The sequence below is a fragment of the Petaurus breviceps genome, unplaced genomic scaffold (assembly GCF_028583685.1).
Source record: "Petaurus breviceps papuanus isolate PSGF00001 unplaced genomic scaffold, PetGlider_PUasm1.0 76, whole genome shotgun sequence".
Classification (NCBI taxonomy): domain Eukaryota; kingdom Metazoa; phylum Chordata; class Mammalia; order Diprotodontia; family Petauridae; genus Petaurus; species Petaurus breviceps.
In genome coordinates this window covers 31,373,218-31,399,947 of record NW_027186473.1, presented here as the reverse complement: position 1 = coordinate 31,399,947, position 26,730 = coordinate 31,373,218, and the positions used below count along the sequence as shown (strand labels likewise).

Sequence of the window (26,730 nt, the reverse complement as noted above, 5' to 3'; positions counted from 1 at the left end):
TCTATTTCATTGAATGATCATTATTTTCCCTGAAACATGATACTCAGTTTTGCTGGGTAGGTGATTCTTGCTTTTAATCCCAGCTCCTTTGACCTCTGGAATATCATATTCCAAGCCCTGTGATCCCTCAATGTAGAAGCTACCAGATCCTGTGTTATCCTGATTGTGTTTTCACAACATTCAAATTGTTTCTTCTTGGCTGCTTGCAATGTTTTCTGCTTGATCTGGGAACTCCAGAACCTGGCTATAATATTCCTAGGAGTTTTCTTTTGGGGATCTTTTTAAGGAGGTGACCAGTGAATTCTTTCAACCTCTATTTTACCCTCTGGTTCTACAACATCAGGGCAATTTTCCTTAAGGATTTCTCAAAGGATGATTTCTAGGTTGTTTTATTGTTTTGTTTTTTTTTTTGATCACGGCTTGCAGGTAGTCCAATAATTTTTAAATTATCTCTCCTAGATCTATTTTCCAAGTCAGTGTTTTTCCCAATGCGATATTTCACATTGCCTTCTATTTTTTTTATTTGTTTGGATCTCTTTAATAATATCTTGATTTCTCATAAAGTCATTAGCTTCCATTTGCTCCAATCTAATTCTGAAGGAATGATTCTCTTCAGTGAACTTTTGAGATTCTTTTTCCATCCAGCAAATTCGGCTTTTTAAAGCATTCTTCTCCTCATTGGCTTTTTGAGCCTCTTTTGCCATTTGAGTTAGTCTGTTTTTAAGGTGTTATTTTCTTCAGTCAGGTTGTTGACTCTCTTTTCATGATTTTCTTGCACCATTCTTATTTCTCTTCCCAATTTTTCCTCCACTTCTCTTGCTTGGTTTTCAAAATCCTACTTAAGCTCCTCTATGGCCTGTAACTAGATCATATCTTTCTTGGAAGCTTTTGGTGCAGGAGTTCTGACTTCATTGTCTTCCTCCTGTCCCATGTTTTGATCCTTTTTGTCCCCAAAAAAGAAGTATAAAGTTGGATTGCTGTGCTTACTTTGCTTCCTTTGCTGGCTCATGTTGACACTCAATTACTTTACTTTTGGGCTTTTTGCCACAGTAGAACTCTGCTTCTCGAGAGGAGAGCTTTGTCCCAAATCCCTGGGGTTTTTTCAGCTGCCAGAGCTATTAATTGGGTGCCCTCTCAGAAGCCTCCACAGGCTCTGGCACCTGATCACAAACCCCAGTACCTCCAACCAAGACAGTGATCCAGATCCAAGCATGTTAAAGCAAGAGCAATTACTCCCCTGAAGGGTTGGTTAGTCCCCACACCATCTGTAGTCCAGGAACTCTGAAGCAGCCACCTAGCAGCAACCCATGCTTCAGCAGCTTCTCACTCTGGGGGTAGAGGCCGGACCAAACACTCAGTCCCCCTATTCCCAATGTCCGCACTAACTTTTTACTTTGACTTTGGTATATATGGGTTGATAATTCTGGAAACCACCATAGCTGCTGGTGATCCAATCTCTGATGGTCAGCTTCAGCTGCTGGTTGGGGCTGCTTTGAGGCTAAAACCTTGGGGTCATACAAGGTTGGTCTGGGCTGCCAGTGTGTTGTGATCGACCTTTCCTGCTGGCCTGCCAGGGGGCCTTCAGGAGGAGATTTGTTTTTCTCTGTTACTTTGTGGGTTCTGCAGCTTTAAAGTTGTTTAGAGTCAAATTTTATAAGTATTTGAGGTGGTTATGGGGGGAGCTCAAAAAGTTTTCCTGCTTCTATGCCACCATCTTGGCTCCACCCCCGCAAATATATATATATATATATATATTTTTTTTTTTTAATGACACTTCCACCTAAATTAATTTACTTATTCAGTGTCATCCCAATCAAATTACCAAAAAAGGAAAACATTATGGACTTAGAAAAAACAGCAAAATTAATATAGAAAAAAATCAAGAATATAATGAGAATCAACAAAATAAATATGAAGGTAGGTGATTTAATAGTACTAGATCTCAAACCATGTAATAAAGTGATAATCAAAACAATAAAATTATGGCTAAGAAATTGACTGATGGATAAGTGGAATAGAGTGGGTACAATACTCAGTAGTAAATTACTCTAGCAATTTAGATATTTCCAATAAGACTTATGCTAATGATCAAGAGAGTGTTTAGGACTGACAAATAGATGTAAGAAATGTCTACATAAAAATGACCAGAGGAGCTAATATGATCATTAGATGAGATAATATAAAGGGGGAAAAATATGGTTTAAGACATACTCCTATGGCAAGAGTTCCAATTAGTGTGCATGACTTTGAGGAATACATCAAAAAAAAAAAACTGAAAAGCTTTAGTTAAAAACATAGGAGGTCCTAAAAACCTAAAAAAAGAGAGGGTATCTAGGAGAAGAAGGTGATTGACAGGGTCAACTACTGCAACAACTTCAATGAGCATCAGGAAGGAGGAAATTACTTCAGATTTGGCAATTAAGAGATCATTGGTAATTTTAGAGAAGACAGTTTCATTTGAGAGATAAGGTCAGAAGCTAGACCAAAAAAGTGTTTAGAAGGTATTGAGAGGAGAGGAATTTGAAGCTGCAGTTTGTAGAAGGATTTCCCAAGGAATTAATTCATAGAAAAAAAAAGAGAAATACAAGGTAATATGGTTAGTGGAAGTGATGTAATCAAGTGATTTTTTTTAAAGAGTAGAGGAGACATGTGCACCCAATAGTCTCATAACCTTACATCTTATGCGATAATTACCAAATAAAGACTTTTAATAACCTAATCTTTTTAATAAATGCAACACATGATTTGTCAGTACAGTCTCCCAACTAGAGACAATAAGAATTGACCAATTGAAAAAAAAACGATTCCTCTTCCCCTTCACTCTCATTTAGTATCTCTAAGAACCTAAAACTAATTGGTTTAGTTGAAGTTCTCTAGCCTGTTTGTCCCTTCACTGTTGTTCAGAACAACCTTGCTTCCATTGATCTACAAGTCCTGAAGAATGCTGCTTCGGGACCTAGTGCTTCTTGCTTTCTTTAGATTATGGATATAGTCAATGAATAACCTTAAGGGTCATTTAATTCCCAACCCTTTTGTGGCAAACTTCTCTGCAGTCTCACCAAATGCTGGTTCTAGAATCATGGTCAAATTAACTTAACCATTATTTTCAGAAGGGGAACTCCTTTACGCCCCTATTCAGCATGCACAAAACTTCCTTTATATGAAAATTCCTAGATGGCAGAGACTTCCTTTTTGTTGCATAAGCATAGTGTTTAGCACCTAGTAATTGGTTTTGTTTTTTTTTTAAAGCCACTGGGGTTAAGTAACTTGCTCAAGGTTACACGGCCAGGTGTTTCTGGGTGGGTGCTAAGTGTCTGACCCTGGATTCGATTCCCCAGGTCATCCTGACACTGGGGCCGGTGCTCTTACTCGCTACCTGGACGCCCCTAGTAATTGTTTAAAAATTATTTTTTTCTTTTTGCTTTTTGGAGGGCTATTGGGGTTAAGTGACTTGCCAAAGCTCACATGGCTAGTTTTTGTGTTAAGTGACTGAGGCTGGATTTGAACTCAAATTCTCCTGACACCAGGGCCAGTGCTTGCTTAATAAATTCTTAAAATTGATGTATTCAACTCTCCCTTCCCTAACAAGATGGTAATGTGTATCACAGTGACTGTGAAAGAGAATTACCCACTCTATATCCAAAGTATCCCTGCAGATCATGAGCTGAAGTTCCATTACGTGGGGCATAAGTCTCTTTATGTGGTAGAAGAGAAGGTCTCTGCAATGGGACATATTCTTGTACAAGAGAGGAAGCTCTATCTGGACTCCTGTACCCCAAAGAAGACTGTAAAATATAAGGCTACGTGACAAATTCCCGGGTGAAATTTGTTATGGTGATGGATTTCTCCAACACAGTACTTCAAGAGAATGATATCTACAGTAGGTTTTAAAAGCTACATAATTCCTACACAGATGTCATGCGTAACCCCTTCTATAAACCTATAGACCATATTCATTCTACAGCCTTTGATAACTAATGATTCCTTTCATGATTATGTAGGTTTGTTGAGAAAGAGTATAGTTTATGATTATTTCTGAAAAATGCTGTTTCGTACAGAACTATATCATGTATTCATTCATTAGTTCATTCATTTTTAGTAAGTCAGTTAGTACAACTCCTTATTTTAGAGAAAAGGAAAAACATTCATGATTTGAAATCAGATGTCCTGACTCCAAATCCAAAGTTCTTTCCAATACAGAGTCCAAAACTACTGTGAAAAAGAGACTTCTATATCACATGTAACTAGAAAGAAGTGGGGCTTTAGAAGCCATACAGAAACTAGTCTCCTTACTTTGATTTCCTACTTTGTATACTTGAATTGCTTCATTAAGAAAGTGCTCTGGGAAGGTCCTAGTGCTTACTCCTAATTAGATTTTGTAATTTAAAATGTTGATCCTGAACCCCCTTCTTTGCCATTTCTCTAAAGGAGGGCTTTAGCAGGACTAGTGCTTTGAATTTTAGTATTATTCTCACACTTCACTATTCTCTCTTGGTAACCACTTTTATTCTGAGTAATTGTTCTTGCAATCTTAGCCTTGATACTCTGCATTTCAAATTCTGTTAGCTCCCTGCATAGCTAAACCAATGTGCACTCTTATTGACCCACTATCAATAAAAGGAGGATGTTTGCCTAACAATGGAGTATATTCTGTTTCTTTATTGATTTTCTCTGAAAAGAAAATCATTGGGTGACTTTTCTTTAGCAAGCTCACTAGTAACAATCACCTTGACCTTATTTGATTTAGAGAAAGTCGGAGTAGATTGATATCAGGCCTTCACAGGCCAAGTCAGAATCCCCCTTGCTCTGAACTGCACAGAATACCCCTTATTACATTACTAACAGATGCTACACAACCCACCTAATGCCTCTCAGCTTTTCTTTAAGGAAGTCCACACATAGGGATTTGTTTACTTATCTAATAACTCACATACTTCTAATGCTATAGATATTTCAAGTCCAGCTTCTTGAGACATATTTCCTCTGCTGCCTCAATTCATCAAGGACCTGTCCAAGTAACAATCTGAGAATTGCCTTGACCAGCACAAATCTGAGCTTCAGTGATGAATATATGGTCACCAAACAAGTAAGAGGCAGGATCTGAGCTCTGATCTTATGTCCAGAATTTTTTTTCTACTATATTACACTTTGTCTCAATTAATAAGCATTAAATGAAAACTCAATTTACTTCAACACATGGGGGGATTAAGAGAAGATGGAGATATTCAGGGCATCTCAGTTAATTATTATTAAACAGAATTCAAGATATCTAGGGATGTTTATCTTTGTTGTTTATTTCTAGAATCACACAGGGAAAAAAAAAAGGTTTTGTCCAGGATTTGGGAGAAACAGAAAACAAAGTAGAATTTCTACAATTCATTCCATTACTTACCATGGAGTGATAAAAGTTTCTATATTATCCAAATGATAATCACTTTCCTTTGCATGTGCAGGCAGCATACTTTATTCAATAAAACATGTAATATCAAGGAATAATGTCAGAAAATCAAGGCAGATTGACAAAATGATAACAACCTACATTTTTTCAATACCTGCCAATATTTTACATAATAATAGAATAATAGAGGAGGAAAGAACTTCATAGGTTCCTCGTGCTACTTCATCTTTAAATGAGGATCCCCTTGACTTGCAAGTGAAGAAAGGATCATCTAGATTTTGCTTAATACCTCCAGGGAATAAGACCATATTAACTGGTGGAAGACCATTCCACTTTTGTATAGCTCTAATCTTCAGGAAGTTTTATTTTTTTTCCCTCACCTCAAGCCTAAATATAATCTTTTTGCAAGCAATCTTTTGCATCTAATTTTGCCCCCTAAGGTAAAGTGCAGGGCTTTTTTCTGTTTTTTTTTTTTTTTTTTTTCTTTCTATCTACTTCCTAATGGCCCTTGAAATACCTACTTGAGGAATGCTTCTTCATCCCTTGTGAATTTCTTATCCAGAATTTTTCCCAGTTCATCTATATAACAACTCTGCACATTAGTCAAAACAAAAATTGTCACTTTCATTAAACATAAGAGAGCCAATAGGAGACCACACCCCATCACATGAAATAGTTCTGCTTTTGAGCAAGGCTCTTAGGTCTACTTTATTTTGGATAAAGTGTTCTTAACTTGGGGTTCATGGACCCCTCTAGAAAGATTTTAGAGTCTCCTTAAGTTTCTTATTTAGTTTTACTATCTTCTAAGTAAAACTAAGTAATCACTTCATTTATTTTAAAACATTATTACAAGAAAAGTATCCATAACCTTCCCAAATTGCCAAAGGGGTCCATCATTAAAAAAAAATAGTTGAATCCCTGGCTGGATTCACAATTCTAGGAAACTCGTTTGAGCTTTGGTCATATATTTATTTTATTTTTTTTATTTATCAGTTGTTTTTTAGCATTTATTTTAATTTTTTAGTTTCAAACCATATCAGTACCTCATCAACTCATTGAGAATTCAAATATATTTTTACCAATTAGTCATGTGAAATCTTGAGAAATATTTCCATATAAGTCATATCATAAAAATAAAAAATTATTAAAAATTTTTACTTTGGCTTTCAGAACAGGGTGAACATGGTGGCCAAGAATAAGTGCCTCACCAAAGGCAGCAAAGAAGGAGCCAAGAAGAAAGTGGTTGATTCATTTTGGAAGAAAGATTGGTATGATGTAAAAACACCAGCTATTTCTAACATTTGCAATATTGGCAAGATACTGATTACAAGGACACAAAGAGAAAAATTGCCTGGGATATTCTCAAGAGTCAACTTTTGAAGTGAGCTTTGCTGATCTGCAGATTGATGAGGTTGTTTTTCATAAGTTAAAATTAATTACTGAAGACATTCAGTGTCAAAAATCATTTGACTAATTTCCATGAAATGGACCTTACCCAGGACAAGGTATGTTCCAGGGTCAAAAAGTGTCTGAACATGATTGAAGCCCATGTTGATGTAAAAACTACTGATGGGTACTTGCTCTGCCTCTTTCATGTTGGTTTTACCAAATAATACAACAATCAGATCCATAAGACCTCTTATACCCAAGACCAACTCTTTCATCAAATTCATAAGAAAATGATGGAAATCATGACCTGAGAGCTGTAGACAAATGCCTTGATAGAAATTGTCAGTAAATTAATTCCAAACAGCATTGGAAAAGACATAGAAAAGGCTTGGTAATGCATTTGCTCTCTCTACAATTTATTTGTCTGAAAAGTTGAGATGCATGAGAAAGCCAAATTTGAACTGGAAAAGCAAATGTAAGTGCATAGTGAAGGTAGTGGCTCTGGAAAACACTCATGAGATGAAACAGGAACAAAAGTAGAAATGGCTGATGGCTATGAATCATCAGTTCAAGAATCTGTCTAAAATACAAACTTTCAAAGGTTAAAAAATTTTATCATTATGATGATTTGTTTTTTTTAAGTTTATAAATCAAAATGGCAGTAATATTTGCTGCTAGGAAAGTTTTCTCATAAATTTGATAGGTAAATGGCTTAATATCACCCAATGAAAATATATAATTGCTCTGAAAATAAACTTTTTATAAAACAAAAAAATGAAGAAATTATAGGGGGTTGAGTCAAGATGGTGGAGTAGAAACAGGACTTCCATGGGGCTCTGGCTCCCACCTCTTCCAATTCATGTAAAGGGTGACTCTGAAGAAATTTTGGAGCTACAGAACCCACAAAATTGCACGGAGAAACTAATCTCCCACTGAGGAAAGCCCAGTGGGCCAGCAGCAAGAGACAAGTGCAGCACTCTGGGAGCCTACCCTCACCCTTCCAAAGCCTGAGGTTTTAGCCCCAGGGCAGTCCTGACCAGCTGCTGGATGGAGGGATTTCAGATCACCACCAGCTGTGGCAGTTTCCAGAATTATCAACACAATATCTATAACATAGATGCTAAATAGACAGTGAGAGGTCAGTGCAGTGTGGACTTGCAGATCCAGTAGTTGGGAGTGCAGCTGGGCTCTGCCCCCAGGGTGAGAAGCCACTGAGGAGCCACAGCTGTGCATCTGCAGCCACATGGCACCTTCAGTTCCTGGTATGTAGTTTGTAGGGGGACCAAGCAAGCAGTTTGAGTGGTAATCACTCTTGCTTTAACCTGCTTCAATTTGGATTGCCATCTAGGGTGAAGGTCCTGGGTGTGCAAGTAGAGTGGGCACCCAACTAATACCTTCGGCAGCTGAGAAAACCCCAGCATTTGGTATGAAGCTCCACTGTCTGGAAGCAGAGACCTACTTTTTCAAAAAGCCCAAAAGTCAAGTAATTGAGTGGCAACATGAGCAAACAACGGAAGCAAAGTAAACAGAGCAACCCAAATCTACAGTCCTATGTTGAGTACAAAAAGGATGAAAGCATGGAAGAGGAGGAATACAGTAAAGTCAGAACTCCTGCCCCAAATGCTTCCAAGAAAAATACAAGCTGGTTATAGGCCATAGAGGACATTAGGAAGGATTTTTGAAAACCAAATAGGAGAATTGAAGGAAAATTTGGGTAGATAAATGAGAAAGATGCAAGAAAATTAAGAAATGACAGTCAACAAACTGACTGAAAAAAAATAACACATTAAAAAATAGACTAACTCAAATGGCAAAAGAGGCTCAAAAAGGCAATGAGGAGAAGAATGCCTTAAAAAGCTGAATTTGCCAGATGGAGAAAGAATCTCAAAAGCTCACTAAAGAGAATCATTTCTTCAGAATTAAACTGCAGCAAATGAAAGCTAGTGACTTTATGAGGAATCAAGATACTATTAAACAGACCCAAAAAATGAGAAACATAGAAGGCAATGTGAAATATCTCATTGGGAAAACCACTGACATAGAAAATAGATCCAGGAGAGATAATTTAAAAATTATTGGACTACCTGAAATCCATGATCAAAAAAATAATACAGAAATCACTCTTCAAGAAATGCTCAAGGAAAATGGCCCTGATGTTTCAGAACCAGAGAGCAAAATGGAGGTTGAAAGAATCCACCAATCACTTCCTGAAAAAAGATCCTAAAAAGAAAACTCCTAGGAATATTATAGCCAGGTTCCCGAATTCCCAGATCAAGAAGAAAATATTACAAGCCACCAGGAAGAAACAATTGAACAATCAGGACAACAGAGGATCTCACAGCTTCTACACTGAGGGATCTTAGAGCTTGGAATATGATATTCTGGAGTTCAAAGGAGCTGGGATTAAAACCAAGAAAAACCTACACAGCAAAACTGAGTATCATGTTTCAGGGGAAAATATGGACATTGAGTGGAATAGAGGACTTTCAAGCATTCTTGATGAAAAATACAGAGTTGAATAGAATATTTGACATCCAGATAAAAGAAGCAAGAGAAGCATGAGAAAGTAAACGGAAAAAAACTCATGAGGAACTTATCAAAGTTGAACCATTTACACTCCTACATGAAAAAAAAAATGATAAATATAACTTATGAAACTTTTCTCAGTATGAGAATATTTGAAGGGAACAGAAAAGTGCATATAATATATATATATATATATATATATATGAATGGATGATACTTAAAAGGTGATATTAGGAGGTAAGAGAGGTATATAATGAGAGGAGATTGGGAGAGACAGAATGGGGTAAACTATTTCATAAAGAAGAGGCAAGGAAAAATGGTTACAATGGAGGGGAAGAAGAGGAAGGCAAAAGGGAATGGGTCAACCTTATTTTCATTGAATTTGGATTAGGGAGGAAATGGCATACAGACTAAATAGGGTATCTCACCCTACAGGAGAGTAGGGAGAAAGGGGATGAGAGGGGGAATGATGGAAGGGCGGGCAGGCTGAGGGGAAGGGAAATTGGAAGTACCCACTTTTGAAAAGGCACAGGATGAAAGTAGAGAATAAAACAAGTGGGAGGTGGGATAGAAAGGAGGGAGATATAGTCAGTCTTTCACAATATATCCAGTATGGAAATGTTTTGCATAGCTACACATGTACAACCTTTACTGAATTGCTTATCTTCCCAGTAAGGGTGGGTGACAAGGGAGGAAGGGAATGAATGTGGAATTCAAAGTTTAAAAATCAAATGTTTATATATATATATATGTATATATATATATATATATATATGTGTGTGTGTGTGTATACATTTGTAACTCAAAATTGTGCAGAAATGATTTATATAAACTAGAAATTAATAAAGCATTTGATAAAAAATATATTATATGTATGTATGTATATATATATTTCAATATGTACTAAGACTTTAACTGATCTCTATCTAGAAGGAGATAGCATTTTTCATCATGAGTCCATTGGCATCATTGCCTTGAATTATTGTATTCAACAGATTACTTAGGTCATTTTACAATTGGTTTCATTACAATATTGCTCTTACTATCTAACTATGTTGATTCTGTTGACTTTACTTTGTGTCAATTAATATATTTCTTCTGAGATTTTTCTGAAACCATCCTGTTCATTATTTCTTATAGGACAACATTATGCCATCACAATTATATACTATAAGTTGTCATTCAATTCCCAGTTGATGGGCATCCTCTCAATTTCCAGTTCTTTGCCACCACAAAAAGAACTGCTATAAAAGTTTGTACATTATAGATTCTTTCCCTTTTTATCTCTTTGACATACAGATCTAGTAGTATTGGTATTTCTCTATCAAAGAGTATGCATAAATTTTACCACCTTTTGGGAAGAATTGCAATTCTTTTTTTCTTCAGAATGACTGGGACCAGTTCACAACTCAAACAAAAATGAGTTAGTGTTACTATTTTTCTATAGCCCCTCCAACATTTGTAATTTTCTTTTTTGGTCCTGTTAGCCAATCTAAATAACTCTGAGGTATTTCCTCAAAGATATTTCAATTTGCATTTCTCTAATGGTAGTGATTTAGATCATATTTATATGAATATAAATAGCTTAGATTTCTCCTGAAAACAGCCATTTAGTATCTTTTGACCATTTATCAATTGAAGAATGGATATTATTTTTATAAATCATATTCAGTCCCTTGTATATTTGAGAAATGATATCTTTATCAGAGAAACTTGTATACATTTTGATATTTCTTCATTGACTATAGTACCTTTTAGGAAAATGTAATTTTCCTGGTTTAATTCAGTCTATTTTTTGCTTTTGCTCCATCTATGATCATTATTGCTACTTTTGCCCTTTTTTTTTAAAGCTCAGGTGAAGCAGAAGAGGTTCTCCTCCAAAACTTTATTTTAACTTTGAATGTATTTTTCTGTTTCAGGTGTATTTCTCATAAACAACTTATGGTTGGATTCTGTTTTCTAATCCATTCTGCTGCTTCCATTTTATGGGTGGGCCTTCACATTCACAGTTATGATTATTGTGCATTTTCCTTTATATTGTTTTCTTCTGTTTATCCTTTTCTCTATATATATTTTTTTTCTCTTCTCAAAAGTCCTTTCTTTCTTTTTTTTTTTGCAAGCAATCGGGGTTAAGTAACTTGCTCAAGGTTACACAGCCAGTTATTTCTGGGTGTGGTGCTAAATATCTGACCCCAGATTCAATCCCCAGGTCATCCCGACACTGGAGCCAGTGATCTTACTCGCTGAGCCACTTGGCCGCCCCATCAAAAGTCCTTCTTAACCATTGCCTCTCTGGATCCTTCCTCCCTTTTATTGATTCAGATGTTCTTAAAGAAGCTCTATGAAACATCAAAGACCTTGACTCCCTAAGATCTGAGAGACGTAACAGGGTTTTGGAAAGAGTGCTTGCTCCCCACCTCTCTTGCTGAGGAGAACAATGGAAAAAAAAAATAAAACAAATCAACAGCTATAAAATAATCATTAAACATTTTTTAAGTAACTATCTTTTTCCGGGCATTATTCTGAATCTTGGACAATGTACTAAGATAATCTTATCTTGCATGATTTTTGCTAGGAAAACTCTTTGAAATTTCTATAGTACTCTATATTCAACTTAATTTAATGAAAATTAAGACCTAGAATTTATTTGTATTAATGCTACCAAAGTATTATAAAGCATTTTAATTAATACTATTATAAAAGACATCTTTTTTAAATTGAAAATCATTGACATCACATGTTAAAATTGCTTTTCCAAGAGCATGCATGTGATTATGTGTGTGTTTATACTGTTCACACTTTTCTGTTGTCTACAATGTTATACATTTTTTAAAATCACAACATTTTAGATTTGGGAAATATATCAGCACCTAAGAAGTCTACTGCATGCCAGAATAATAATTCTCTTTACAATGTGGTGAACAAGTGGTCATCCACCATTTGCTCTAAGACCTTCATTAAAGGGGAACTTACCACTCCCTAAGAAATCAGAGTACAATGAGATTATCACCACCTTATTCTGGGAAGCTCTTCATGTCTTAAAGGCACCTAATCTAATTTCATTAGATTTCTTGGCTTCTATGTCACACTTTTGATAAATATTACCTGTTTAGGAGGGGGCTAGGTAGCTGAGTGGATAGAACATTATGACTGCAGTCAGGAATACTGAGTTCAAATCTAGCCTCAGACATCTAATAATTGTGTGACCCTGGGCAACTCATTTAACCTCTGTTTGCCTAAATACACTGGAGAAGTGAAAAAACAAAACACTCTATTATCTTTGCCAAGAAAACCCCATGGACAGTATTAATGTGCTATGGCCCATGGGGTTACAAAAAGTCAGAAACGACAAAACGACTGAACAAAGCAATATTCAGGTTTCAGAATATTGTCATAGATGATCTAACAAAAAGTTTCTACTAAATGTTATGGAAACTATAGACTTCAGTCAAGTAGAATCATCACACTTACTGCATATTACTATAATGTTGAACTAGTCAGCCACCAATTGTTTACTTAGGAAGATTTCAAAAATAGCCTTCCAAAAATAAGCTGAAACGTGAAATTTGCTCAAAATAGAAATTAGCTCATTTCATTACTTGAGGCCTAAAGTATGGATTTCAGAGGATTGACTAGTTTAGATGAGAAAAATACATTTTAATTTTCACAATTTCTAATTGAAATTTAACACTTTCTTTAAGTATTTTTAAAACATTTTTCAAAGGAGTCCATAGGTTTTACCAGATTGGTCAGATATCTAAAGGGATCGATGACCGCAAAAGGTTAAGCCTCCTAATGTAGACACAAAGTGCTATTAAGGAGATTCTTTTGACCTATAACTTGGAAACGAGCAAAAAGGATCACTATGAGTAGGAATCATGAGACATACCTGGTTCACTTTCCCTGAAGAAAAAGTGATTATCAATGGTAAGGAATATGACCTTCACTTGCTTTTGGTTGGGGGAGGGGTCAAGAGTACTTGATACAGCCAAGGAAAAGATGATTTAGCCAATTCTTTCTGAAACTCATTTGAAAAATTATACATATGTACATGTAATATATACATATAGATATAATATATATGGAGACAAACACAAATGCATAATATAGAAAAATAATGCACACGTGTACATAAATATACGTATATGTGTATGTACATGTATGTGTGCATATATACAAATATAATATGGTATGGTACAGTTACCTATAATTAAATAATGTAGCAAACTTACTGGTAGAAATATCAATTCTGAAGCTAGCTAATTCATATATGCCAAAATCATGTAGAAATTTTGGGGTCATGGTTGTCCTTAGAAAGGAAAAATTCATCTACAGAAAATTTTCTAAAGCCTAATGAGAAATTCATAGTATCAGATAAACTCATAATGATGCTCACAGAATATAAGTATACATTAGCATACATTTTTTGGAAAATGTTCATCAACAACTATCAATACAGTTTATTCTTTTCTCAAGTCCATTTATTCAGTTGAACTTTGCAGGAAAATCACTTTTGCTTTGATTAAGGGCAAATATATTGCTGGAATACTCATATTTCTTTATTCAGATAAATTAATTTGGATAAATTGGAGATTTAAATGTTATGAAAGAAGATCAAAGTTGAAAAAGCAATTCAGTGCTTATCTACCCTTTTTATTGTCCCTGGCCAGGTATACATCCCAGTAGCTCTGAGCAATGTAGGCATAGAGAAATATAATTTAAAACCAACAAAAGGCATTATGCATTCAGTCTATTTTAAATTAACTTTTAGGTTTTCTTGCATAGACCAAAGTGAAGACAATTTTTTTTTTTCAGGCAGAACTCTACAACTGTTACTTTCAGAAACAGATAGCACCAGGAAGACTTAATGCTAATTTCATGAATGTGATATACATCTGTTCGCTTATGTGGTTTATATGTAGCATTGGCTATTGTGAAAGTTTAATTAATTCTTGCCATGGTGGGACTAATGTGGTATTGGCATAATGGAAATTAACTTTGAAACATTTTTATATGCTTAAAATATAACAGAAAATTGAATGTGTAGCCCAGTTCCCACCAGATACTGTTCTATGCCAGATGTACTTTAAGAAAGACAGTTGGAATAAAAAAAAGTATAATTTTTAAAATTGTGAGTAGTAGGCATATTCTACTACAAATTAACCCACTGAGCTTGTTCCCTCCAATTTGCTGAATAAGTTAATAACATTTAACTATGTTGTTCAAACATGTGGAAGAATCTGCTAATTGGGTCAAGTTGAGTTTCAGTGTTAGTTTTCAACACTTGGATACATGCTGTATGCATAAACAAGAAATAAGGAATAAAGAAACAAAGATGAGAATGATAGAAGTTAAACAATTAATTGATAGACTATTTGTAAATTGCCTACTTGATTAGCTAATGCCAGCTTTTGTATATGCATGGATGCCAAATTTCTTTCTCATAATAGAAAGTATTGACTAGTAGAAAGATTAACTAGTAGAAAGAAAAAAAATGGAGGGGCAGCTAGGTGGTGCAGTGAATAGAGCATGGGCCCTGGAGTCAGGAGGACCTGAGTTCAAATTCAGTCTCAGACATTTTGACACACTTACTACCTGTGTGACTTAGTCACTTAGCCAGAGTTGCTTTGCCTTCCCGGGGTGATGGGGAGGGGTGGGTAGGAGGGAGGGAGGAGGAGAAAAGAGAAATAGAATTTGTTTTCACCTCTGCCACTCAATAGCTATATGGCCTTGGGTCATTCTCTTAACCACTCTGGGGTTCTATTTCCTGATTTATAAAAATGCAATGATCTTTTAAGTTACCCTCCTTCCACCACAACCACATTTTAAACTTATTTATTTATTTAATGTCTAGTCCTATTTCTGTGGTATGGGGAGATCTGAACATAAAAACGTTCTCTACTCTTCCAGAGTAACAAAAATTTATGGTCATAGAACCATAGAACACAATTTTACAGCTCTAGATATATAATATAACTTAGTCATTTACCCTAACCACTTCCTGCTCACACACATATATAAGTAGTTACCAGATACTTCTCCATTTTCCATCAGGAGTTGTTCTGTCTATGGAAAATCATGCCTCACAAAAGATGATCACCTGAAATCTCATTGACATACTGAATGACTTAGCTTTCCATTTTCAATATCTTCTCTTCTCCCTCAGTTTCCTCTCCCCTCTAAATGGAAGATTGTAGAGGACCAGAGGCCAGTGGGGCTCTGACCCTGATGGCTGAATAAGCCCTTTCAGCTAAAGACCCTGCTATCAGGCCTAGATCAGTTCCCCACACCCCAGGAAGGCTCACAGGCATGAGCATCACTTCCTTGTGAGAAGTGTGTTATGCCCTCTGGGCGTGGGAACAAGAATGCTCACAGTGTTCTCAGGAGAAACTATCATAATGTTGCAATGTAGTAATAACTAGAAACCTTGGGATAACTCCATCCTGTTCTAGGGAGGTTTGGAAAATCCTGCCCAGTACTTTCACCCTCATAACAAGGATAGAGTACACAGCCATCACACATGAGGCGAATGGGAACTAGGGCAATGGTGTAATCCCAAAGATAGAGGCTTATGATGAATATGCAGTTTTACACTATATATACTGAACTCTTACTTGAATAAAGTTGACTCTGTTTTCCACCATTCTGGGGTCCTGTCTCAATCATGATTGTGAACCTCTGGGTAATTACCTCTTTTTAAGTATCTCTTTTCCACCTAACTTTTCTTTCTTAGCTCTGCTGCTGGCCAGCAGGGTTCTTCTACCACTATCTTAGCTCTGCCACAGAAGGGCAGGGCACCCCTGAGCTTGGCTTGCCACAGAGGATTGGAGAATGGAACAATAAACCTATCCCAAAGCTGTCTTTAAAGGCTCAGATCTGAACTTTCCAGGTAAGTCTCCATTTTCTAAAAGTATCCCTGTTTGGTTTTAACTCCACAGAATAACATACCTCCTGGGACTACTTTCCTACTTCCTCCCTACCCACCCCCCACCTCTCAATCTTCAGCTTCCTTTATTGTTTATTATTATATTCCTCTTAGAATATAAGCTCATTGAGGGCAAGGAATTTTTCTTTTTTATTTCTTGTATGCCCATCTCTTAGCACAGTCCTTAACCTGACATATAGCAGGTGTTTAACAGTATTTATTAAATTGAATTGAAAAATACGTGCAATTATCATTAAATTTATCATGAAATCTCTATTGGACTATCACTACAAGCAAAGAAATATTTTTACTCCTCCCTAAATGATCCTCTATCCCTCTCTGCATAATGTCTGTTCTAAATTTTCTCTTTCTTTCTTAAATTCCACCACCATTGATCCTCAGTCTTCAAAACTGAAGACTCTGTCCTGAGTTTCTTTCCCTTTTCATTCAATGCTTTACCAATTGGTGATTTCATTAGCTCCTAGTGATTTAATTATCATCTATATGCAGATATTTTCTGACATATATTCTATCATATCATATAATTTCACATATCACATTGTCTTATATCATGTCACATCATCATATCATAGTATTCTACTATATGATTATATATGATATATGATACATAATTATATTCTATAGTTATATTAATTATATTACACTATTCTAGGGTATCTACTGAGTTACATTCACATATTTCCAACTGCCAATTGTATATCTCAAACTCAATATATTCAAAATTGGACTCCTTTTCTTTTCCCAAAAACTGCCCTGTTCCAAATTTTCCTATGATTGTTGAGGGTACTGTCATTCTCATAGTCATCAAGGTTGACAACATTGGTATCATCCTCAATTCCTCAATCTCATTCACTCCAAATATCCAATTAATAGTCAAATTTTGTCATCTCTACCTTAACAACAGCTTTTAATATGCATCCCTTCTTCTCTACTTATACAGTCACACTTCTAGTTCAGGTCCTCACCAACATTCATCTGAACTTTTATGATTAATATCTAATTGGTCTTCCTACCTGAAGTCTGTTCTGTACATTCTATGATCATATTGTAATGTCCTTCTTGAAATTCTTCAAACAAGGGGGCGGCCAGGTAGCACAGCAAGTAAGAGCACCGGCTCCAGTGTTGAGAAGACCTGGAGATCGAATCCCGGGCTCAGACACTTAGCACCCACCCAGAAACACCTGGCCGTATAACCTTGAGCAAGTTACTTAACCCCAATTGCTTAGGGGCGGCCAGGTGGCTCAGCGAGTAAGAGCACTGGCTCCAGTGTTGGGACGACCTGGAGATCAAATCTCGGGCTCAGACACTCAGCACCACACCCAGAAATAACTGGCCATGTAACCTTGAGCAAGTTACTTAACCCCGATTGCTAAAAATTAAAAAAATAAATAAATAAAAGAAATTCTTCAAACAAGATACTCAATTTTCCATCTTTGTGCTTTTGTAAACGATGTCCTTTAGGATTGGAAAGGTCCATTCTCTCACTTCCAGTTGCCTAACTTTCCCTGACTTTCTTTAAATACTCAACTCAAAACCCACCATGTGCATAAAAACTTCCTGGTCAACACAGATGCTAATGCCTTCCTCTTTCTGATTGCATCACACATACACAAACATATATGTATGCACATATATGAACATATAGCAGTACTATTATGCTATATTGTATTATATATTTTCTTTATATAAAATTTACATGTTGTTTCTCCCAATAGAATGTATGTTTCTTGAAAGAATTGACTGTTTTTGTTATTGTGATATGTTTGTTTTGTTTTTTGTTGTACTCTAGGCATTTAGCAGTGTACGTTTCACATGGTAAGCGCTTAATAAATCCATATTAATTTATCTTTGGTTACTTATCATTGGGATTCACAAGCATGAATGAATGAGCATTTATTAAGCACTCACCTTAATTGTGCCAGACATGATTGCAAATGGCAGAGATTTAAATATAAAAGAGAATATTCCCCTGCCTTCAAAGAGATTCCATTCTAATAGCATGAGAAAAAAAAACAAAAACATAGGACTAGTGGGTAGGAAAGAGTAAAATAAAAAAAAAAAAGATGATGAGTGGAGTTATAGATCAATATATATTTTAGACCCCTTCCTTCAGCAATGATAGTATCTATTTGATTACATCTCCCAAAGCAATTGTTTCAAAGCATTGTATGGGATAAGCGATATAGATGTGTCAGTATGAAAGGAAGATGAGTAGATGACTGATGCTGGTTATATGTAGGCCACTCCTGTAAATAAACAATACCATAGAATAGGAACTGGTAATCTTGGTTAGGAGGACAGGATACCAAAGTGATACCTCTTAGAAGAATGGTAAGAAGATGTAATAGTTGAATGAATAGGGCTATCTAGATCCAGTCACTGTTATTGATGAGAACAAAAGATCACTGTGTTTGCACTATTTGTGAAGAGCATCACAGTCCAATAAACAGAAACAGCTTCATAAAATATGTGCAGAATATATTGGCAAGGAAAGATTTTTGTTTTTCCTAGAGAGAATCACATATTTCCAATAAACAAAAGCAAACTTTCAAAAACATTTGAAATGCTTGTCATTAAGATAATTTTTAGCTCCAATTTCCTTCTATGATCCTTACAGTGGCAATTTTCATATTAAACATTGTTTTACACTCTTTGTTCAACATTCTGATAGAATGCATTTGTTCCTAGTGGTGATCTTTGGAATTAGAATTATTGTGTTGTAGTATAGTTTTTGTTTTGTTGTTGTTCTTGTGTTTTTGTTTTTGATTTTTTTTTTCTTGGTTGAATTCTTACTGTTAAGAGTAGAAGGGGATTTTTCATTTTTTGATGCTATATCCTTGGTAGAATGTTTAATAAAAAACAATTTTCCATAAGAACGTGAAATACTTTCCTATTCTTGTTATATTTGGCAAGAAAAATAATACCAATTTCTGATGAATATTCAGGGAAATGACACCTCTTCATATAAACATAAACACACATCTATAATCACACATATGTGTATATGTGTATGTGTGCATGCATATGTATATGTACATACACACATACACATTTACATTTGCATCTGCATCAACATCTAGATATGCATACACATATACATACACACACATACACATAAACATACACATACACATACACACACATAATAACCAACCATAGAATACTGCTGAGGGAAAGTGAAATTGGAGGAAATTAAAATCAATTATCAAAACTCAAACCAGTAACTGCTCCTTTACTAAGAGGATGCTTGTTGACTTGAACAAGATTATTGTCTACTTGATTAAAACAATTTTCATATCCTAGGGCACCCTATTCTCATTTGATCTTTAGAAGGGGGTATTTTTCCTTCTAAAAACCTTGTTTGCAACATGTAAAAGGAAAGACTGTCATCCTGCACATCTTAAAATTTGCCCTTTGTCCTTTGTTCATAAGTGAAAAGAGCACTGTATTTAAAGTTATAAGATATGACTTAATTCCTGACTATGTCTCTTACTACCCAGGTGACTTTTGGTAAGTTACTTAACCTTACTGGGTATCAGTTGACTTGATTAAGCTGAGCTATGAGAATAAAAAAGAGGCAGGTACCATCAGGAGACCTAACTTTCCCACAGTCACACAACTAGCTCATTTTAAAAGTAAAATTTAAGTCTACATTTCCCCTAACTACAAGTATAGGCCAGTTACTATTACACAACAGGGATGGTTGGGGTTTCTTTTTTTTTTTTTTTTTTGCTTTTTTGTTTCTTTGTTTGTATGTTTGTGTGTTTTGTATTGTTTTGTTTTGTTGGAAGAGTATTATATATGTTCTATGGGTTGCCAAAGTGCCATCAGTCAGACAATAAGCATTTATTAAGCTTCTACTATTTGCTTTGCACAATTCTAAGGGCAGAATTAGAAGCAATAGTTAGAAATTTAAATTGGTATATTTGGGTTCAACATAAAGAAAATCTTCCTCATAATTAGAACTGACCAAATGTAGAAGGGAAGGACTCTTTCACCAGAAGTCCTCTTAGAAAAGTTGAATGACTAAGTAATGCTTCACTCAGATTTGTTCTCTGAGTCTAAATTGTGATAAATGACCTCTGATGTCTCTTCAAACTCTTGGATTTAGTGATTGATTCTATATCAAAACTAACAGAACCTAATTATCCTAACGCACCACACCAAATCAATCCAAATAGCAACAACTATTCCCTTGATGTTTTATTATTCATATGAATTCTCTTTATTTAACCCAAGGAATCTAAAACAGGTTTTGTTATTTGAGCAGTTCCTTCATCCCATCAGCAAAGCACACATCAATGCTTATTTTGGGAAACAACTCTCTCAGATGCTTTTTTTTCTTCCAGGTTTTAATATGGTTCTTTCACTGATTGGTCCAGAGAACTGATCTATAATTAACTCAGCCTCCTTTGCCCTTGTCAAAACTTCCACAGGCCTCCATTGTAATATAGTCCATATGTTACTAGTCCCCTCCCTGGGAAATCTTGTAAGTCTGTTTACTGTCTCCTTGATTAATAATATTTCCATCTTCTAGGGCATCCTGTCCTTAACTGATCCTCGAAGGGAGGTATCTTTTTCTCTAGTATCCTCGTTTGCTTTGTGTGAAAGGAATGAGTACCTGTCCTCCTATGTATCTTAGAATTTGCCCTTTGTCCTCAGTTGATAAATGATAAGAGCACTGGGTTTAAAGGTAGAAGAGACAGTTTGATTCCTTTTTCTGTTGCTTACTTCCTGTGACTTTTGCTAAGTCACTAAACCTCACTGAGTATCGGTTTCCTAACTTATGATTTTATGACCTTGACTTTTTCATGACTAAATGAATCTTAGTTCAGAATTCATCCCATCCTGAGCAGGAAAGTATAGTTGCTACAGAGACTCTAGGATTAAAAAAAAATCCAGATAAATGAAACTGAATATAAAAAAGATAAAAACAACAACAACAAGCAAACTTAGTTTTACAGACCTAATATGAAAGTATTGTGATGACCAGGACGAAGCTTTTCCTTAAAATCTCTGAACGGATTACTTTCTAAATCTATATGCAAAGATAATACTAGACACTCTATCTCCCAAATCAATGTCTTTGCACTGGCTGTCCCTCATACTTGTAATGCTCTCTCTCACCTCACTTCAGTCCTCTCATTTCCCTTGTCACCTTCAATATTCAGCTCAAGTCCCATCTTCTGTATGAAGACTTTCTTGATCCCCCTGACTGCTACTTCCTGTCATCTGAGATAAACTTCCTTTTATACTTGGTACCTTGGGAATGAGCAGTTTTGTTTTCTTTTTTGTTTTTGCCAATGGTTTCTCCCTTATTAGAATGTGAAATCCTTAAGACAGGAGGAGAAGGAAGAGAAAAATAAAGAAAAAGGACAAAGAGATGATATCCTTAGAGTATTAGCATAAGTTTGTAAAGAGGACAAGGTAGTATAGGGAAGAGACCAGAGTTATGAAAAGGGTAAAGTGACTAAGCTCTGAGAATGTAAATTTAAAGGGAGTATAAATATACATGAAATGTCTTTCTACCTAAAACATCCCATGAAAGGGGCAAAATTTTATGTTTATGCTTGTATATAGAATTAACTAGTCAGTTAACAAACATTTAAGTTCCTGGGCTGTATGGGGTGTTCAAGGAGGATTAGCACCTCTGGTATAAGGTTTGCCAAGCCATTTTTAGGATGTTGGTGTTTACCTATCACCCAACTCTCACCTGTGGCTCCAAGAAGCTGTAATATGCACAACAGTCACACCCCAATAAACTCATCTTGGCCGATAGACTAAACTAGGTGGAGCTTAACCAACCAGCTTCAAACCTATAGGGGAGTTAGGGGGATGTGTATGTCTAAGGTAAATTAGAGATTTAAAGAAAAAAAAGAGAGAGCAAAGGCACTAGAATTAAGGGTAGTCTAAAAGACTTCTAGTAAAAGGAAGGATTTTAGCTGGAGCTGAAGGGGGTCAAGAAAGCCAGAAACAGGAGATGAAAAAGGGAATTCCTGGCATAGGAGACAATCAAAGAAAATGACAGGAATTGGGAGATGGAGTATCTTGTGGGAAGAACATCATTGATGTCGGTGCATGTGATAGGAAGTTCAAAGTGTAAAAAACAAAACAAAACTGGAAAGGTGGGGATAGGGGAGATCAAATTGTGAAGAGATTTGAATGTCAAACAGAATTTTTATTTTATTATGGAGGTTATAGAAACCTATGGGGATTAATTTAATATAGGAGTGACATGGTTGGATTTGTGCTTTAGGAAGACTGATTTGACAGCTGAGCAGAGGATAGCCTGGAATGGCAGGGAGACCAACTAAAAGACTATTTCAATCATCCAGGGATAATATAAGGGACTGTACCAGGGTGATGGCATGTCAGAGAAAAAGACTCGCTATATAAGAGATGTTATGAAAACAAAAAATAGGCAAGAATTGACAACAGATTGGATACTGGGATTGAGAAAGAATGACGAATAAGAATGACACCTAGGTTCTAAATTTAGGTAACAAGCAGGTTGATAGAATTCTTGACAGTAATAGGGAAGTTCAGAAGGTAGAACGGTTAACTTGGATGAAGGGAAATGGTGATGACTGAAGTCAGAGTATGTGTATTTAAATTCTGGTTTATCACACATTAAACCTTCTTTGGTTTCTCTCAGCATCATAAAAATATCAGTGGAATAGTGGTCTGTCAATTAGTCATCTATCACTATGTGACTAATTTATGATCTCTTTACTTATAAATTTCTTAGATATAATAATGTACTCCCATTTCTTCATCATGATTCATTATTTGTAATTTGTTATAGTTTATTCACCTTCATAATATTGGATATCTTCATTGCCCTCAGAGTTATATTAATTTTGAATTCTTCACATGCTTTTTGTGTTCTATATCTCATAGTTGTACATGGTTATACACTGATAGGATATTGGTTTTTCAAAGAAAAAACATTTTTGTGGCAATATTTTTTTGCATGGAAAACAAGTAAATGCTCATAGATTAAAATTATGTACTTAACTACTCTTAAGTACATGAATGTAATGACCTATTCTTCACAGTAATGATTAGGAAGTATTTAAAGAGAATACAAAAACTTATATGAACTGATTCAACATGAAGAAAAAAAAACATCAGGAAACAATATTCAAGATGACTAAAATAATGTGAATGCAAAAAAAAAAAAACCAACAATAAAAAAAACAGCATTGTGTGATTATAGTAACCAAGCTTGTCGCTAGAGAAGAGTTGAGAAAATGCAAACACTTTGCTTCATTGCAGAAGTGTTGGATTATGAGTGCATAATAGAAAGGTAAGAGCAAGGGAATAAGAACTTATACTGTGTCCACTTTGTTCCAGGCATTGTGCGAAGTGCTCTACAAATATTATCTCATATGATAACTCATAAAATCTTATGAGATCAGTACTGTTATCCCCATTTTACATTGACAAAGTCAAGGCGAATAGCTTAAGTGATTTGATTGGGCCAATACATCTAGTAAGTGTTTAAGGCTGTATTTGAATTTAAGTCTTCCTGACTCCAGACCCAGTATACTCTCCACTGTGCCACTTTGCAACTTCAATATTATATAATATTCCAGTTTATTATTTTTAACAAACTACATTTTGTCTCTTTCTTTTTTTAATCTTCTTTACAAAGAATAATTTCTCATTAGTAGAGAGGAAAGGAAAATATTAAGATGGGAATGTAATGAAGAAAAAAAGTGCTTCAATGAAAAATATTTTAAAGCAAAAAAGTGTGTCTATTAAAGGAATTTCATAACTCTTAAATATAATCTGCTCTCCTCATCTGTTTTTAATTAAGGATATCAATCTTTTTCAATATCTGTAAAGGTTACATATATTGAATGTCAGTTTATACGCAGAAATTCTTGACTTGGTGTCCTCAAATTTATTTTTGCATTTTATTTTAATAATTTATTTACTTGGGCAATTATTCAAATTATTTTATATATTTAATTATATATAGTTATATATATATATATAGTTGTGGGTTTTTTATATATATAATACAGTTGTGTTATATATATAATATAATATAAATATATATATATGTATAATATATTTTTTGGGGGGGGAATCCAGTATCTCTTATTTTATACAATAAAAATATTATGAGGTATTGGCAAGGTTCAAAGGAGTCCATGACATGTACAAAAAGAGTAAGAACATGTGTTCCAGAGGATGTTAATCTAGCTTCATCTCATCTAGGCAGTGTACATACTTAGTTTTCCCTTCCTAGGCCAGAATCTCATGAATGATTATGAATCTCATTCAGAGTGATGTTCAGTATTCTGGGTCTTCATACAATTGACACAATGTGAAACACAAATAAGACAATTGCAATAAGATCACTATTGAAGACCTGAGTTCAAATACAACCTCAGACACTTAACACTTACTAGCCTTGTGACCTTCGGCAAGTCACTTAATCCCAACCGTCCTAACTTCCCCCCCTCCAAAAAGCAAAAATAAAACAGATTACTATTGAAAGAAAATCCCTCTGATTTTGAGCTGGATCTCCTTGTGACAAAAGAGAATGCCTGTGATGAATGAATGACTCTTTTTTAAATATTTTATAGGGTATTGTTGATCCAAAGGTCATAAAGCAAAGTTATCTCTGTCATCTGAGTATTGGAAGTATCTGGTACTATTTTGATAAATGCATGGGACACACTTTGTTGAAGAAGGGCCTTGAAAGCAGTATTTTAGTATTAAATATCAAATGTTTATACACACACCACAACAAATAGCAAGTACAATGCATTCATTTCATTTTTCAATCATTTATGTTTTGGTAAAGATGTGGTCTGCTGGGAAATATTGTTTATAAATGCTTTCCTATTGCCTACTAATACTCCTATGTAGGGTATTTTCATAATTGTTTTCAATATGAATCAAAAAGTAGTTGATGTTTCTTAATGTTATTTTGGGAAACTTCTAAAAAAGAAGTTTACTCATAAGAATGAGAAACCCAAGGGACTGTGGACCTGAATGTTGTAAACTGAAAATGAATTAACAAATCAATTTAATTTAAAAAAAAAGAATGACCTCAATCTTCCCATGCTTTTGGTATCTTCCCCTTTTTCAGATAGTCTGGAAATGGTTTCTCAATTCATTTAAATGTGTCACTTCAAGCAGAGGGTTACTCTATTTTTGAACTACTATAGATGTTTCTTCTATCATTATTCTCTCTCTTTTTTCTTTATTCTCTTCAGTGGCATTTCTACCTCTTCTATCCTGGTAAATGATGAGGAGTTAGTGATAACTCTACCTTCTTTAATGGTGAAAAGAGTTTACTATGTTCCCCCCTGCCCCGCCAGTTTCCACATATTTGTTGTCACCCTCATCCATACTGAACTTATCAATATATGGGTATTCATCCATAAATATCTATGGGATAATATTGTTTGTTCAGTAAGTCTCTCAAGGGTTTTCTTCAAACTTGCTTAACTTTTTACTGATTATCTCTACTTTCTGAGACAATATTGTTCAAAAACCTTTTTTCCATTCTTCCCTGCAAGACATTAGACTCAAGTCTATGTTTTCATCTTGTCTTGACCTTGGCTGCTGTATTTCTATAATTGATAAAAAAACAGTCATGTTTGGTTAGTAAGTTCATTTACTACTCCCTCTCCATTATCCTAATAATGACAACTGTTTTACATCATGCTTTATGTAAACTATTACAATTGGGGTTGATATTCACTACTTTGTTTTTAGGTCATTTGGGGACATCAGTGACTTATTTTATTGATTAGATTATAGATTTTTAACTATATATCACATTATTTTTCACTGTTATTCTTTCTTATAGTTTTGAAATTAAGCTTGATTTGCATTTTAATAAGTCAATGGCCTGATTATACTAAAAAGCCAACTGATTTCATGAATAAATTATATATTTATAATAAGGCATTTCCTATTTAGTAAAATATAATCAATTTACTAATTTATGTCATTTGGTGCTCATGGTATACAGTATTTCCAAGGTCTTTTCTTAAAAAGAAAAACATTTAATTCTAGAGGCCTAAGTTTCTCTTTACAAACCTTTGACTTCCCTTATCCCTTATTAGTGATTCATATTTCCCAATATATTTTTCACCATCCCCATCAATTCCTACATTTTCATTCAAGTCAGTTTTCACACTGGATATTGATTTAATTAGAGATTCTTACTGAGGTCTCAGCGTTTCCATATCTCTTTAACCTGTGTAATAGACATTGGTGCATGAGGCTCATTTTCATGGTTATCTCTTTTCCTATATGATTGTCATCTTCGATACAATATGACATGACCAAATATCTCATAAATGCTTGTTATGGGAATGGGAATTTAAGATCTTCCTTGACCCTAGGCCCTTTGATAGGCTTAAGTGACTCTGAGAATCTTCCTTCCTTGATTTGAAAATATACTCTGCCCCATAATAGGCTGAATGTGGTCACCTGGAGC

The 26,730-nt window shown here is 35.0% G+C and overlaps 2 pseudogenes; both read left to right on the top strand.

Moving 5' to 3' along the window:
• Positions 1–3,473: 3,473 nt before the first annotated feature.
• On the top strand, positions 3,474–4,010 carry LOC138174777 (trafficking protein particle complex subunit 2-like protein; annotated as a pseudogene).
• Positions 4,011–6,580: 2,570 nt separating this feature from the next.
• Positions 6,581–7,215, top strand: LOC138174934 (small ribosomal subunit protein eS1-like; annotated as a pseudogene).
• Positions 7,216–26,730: the final 19,515 nt, after the last annotated feature.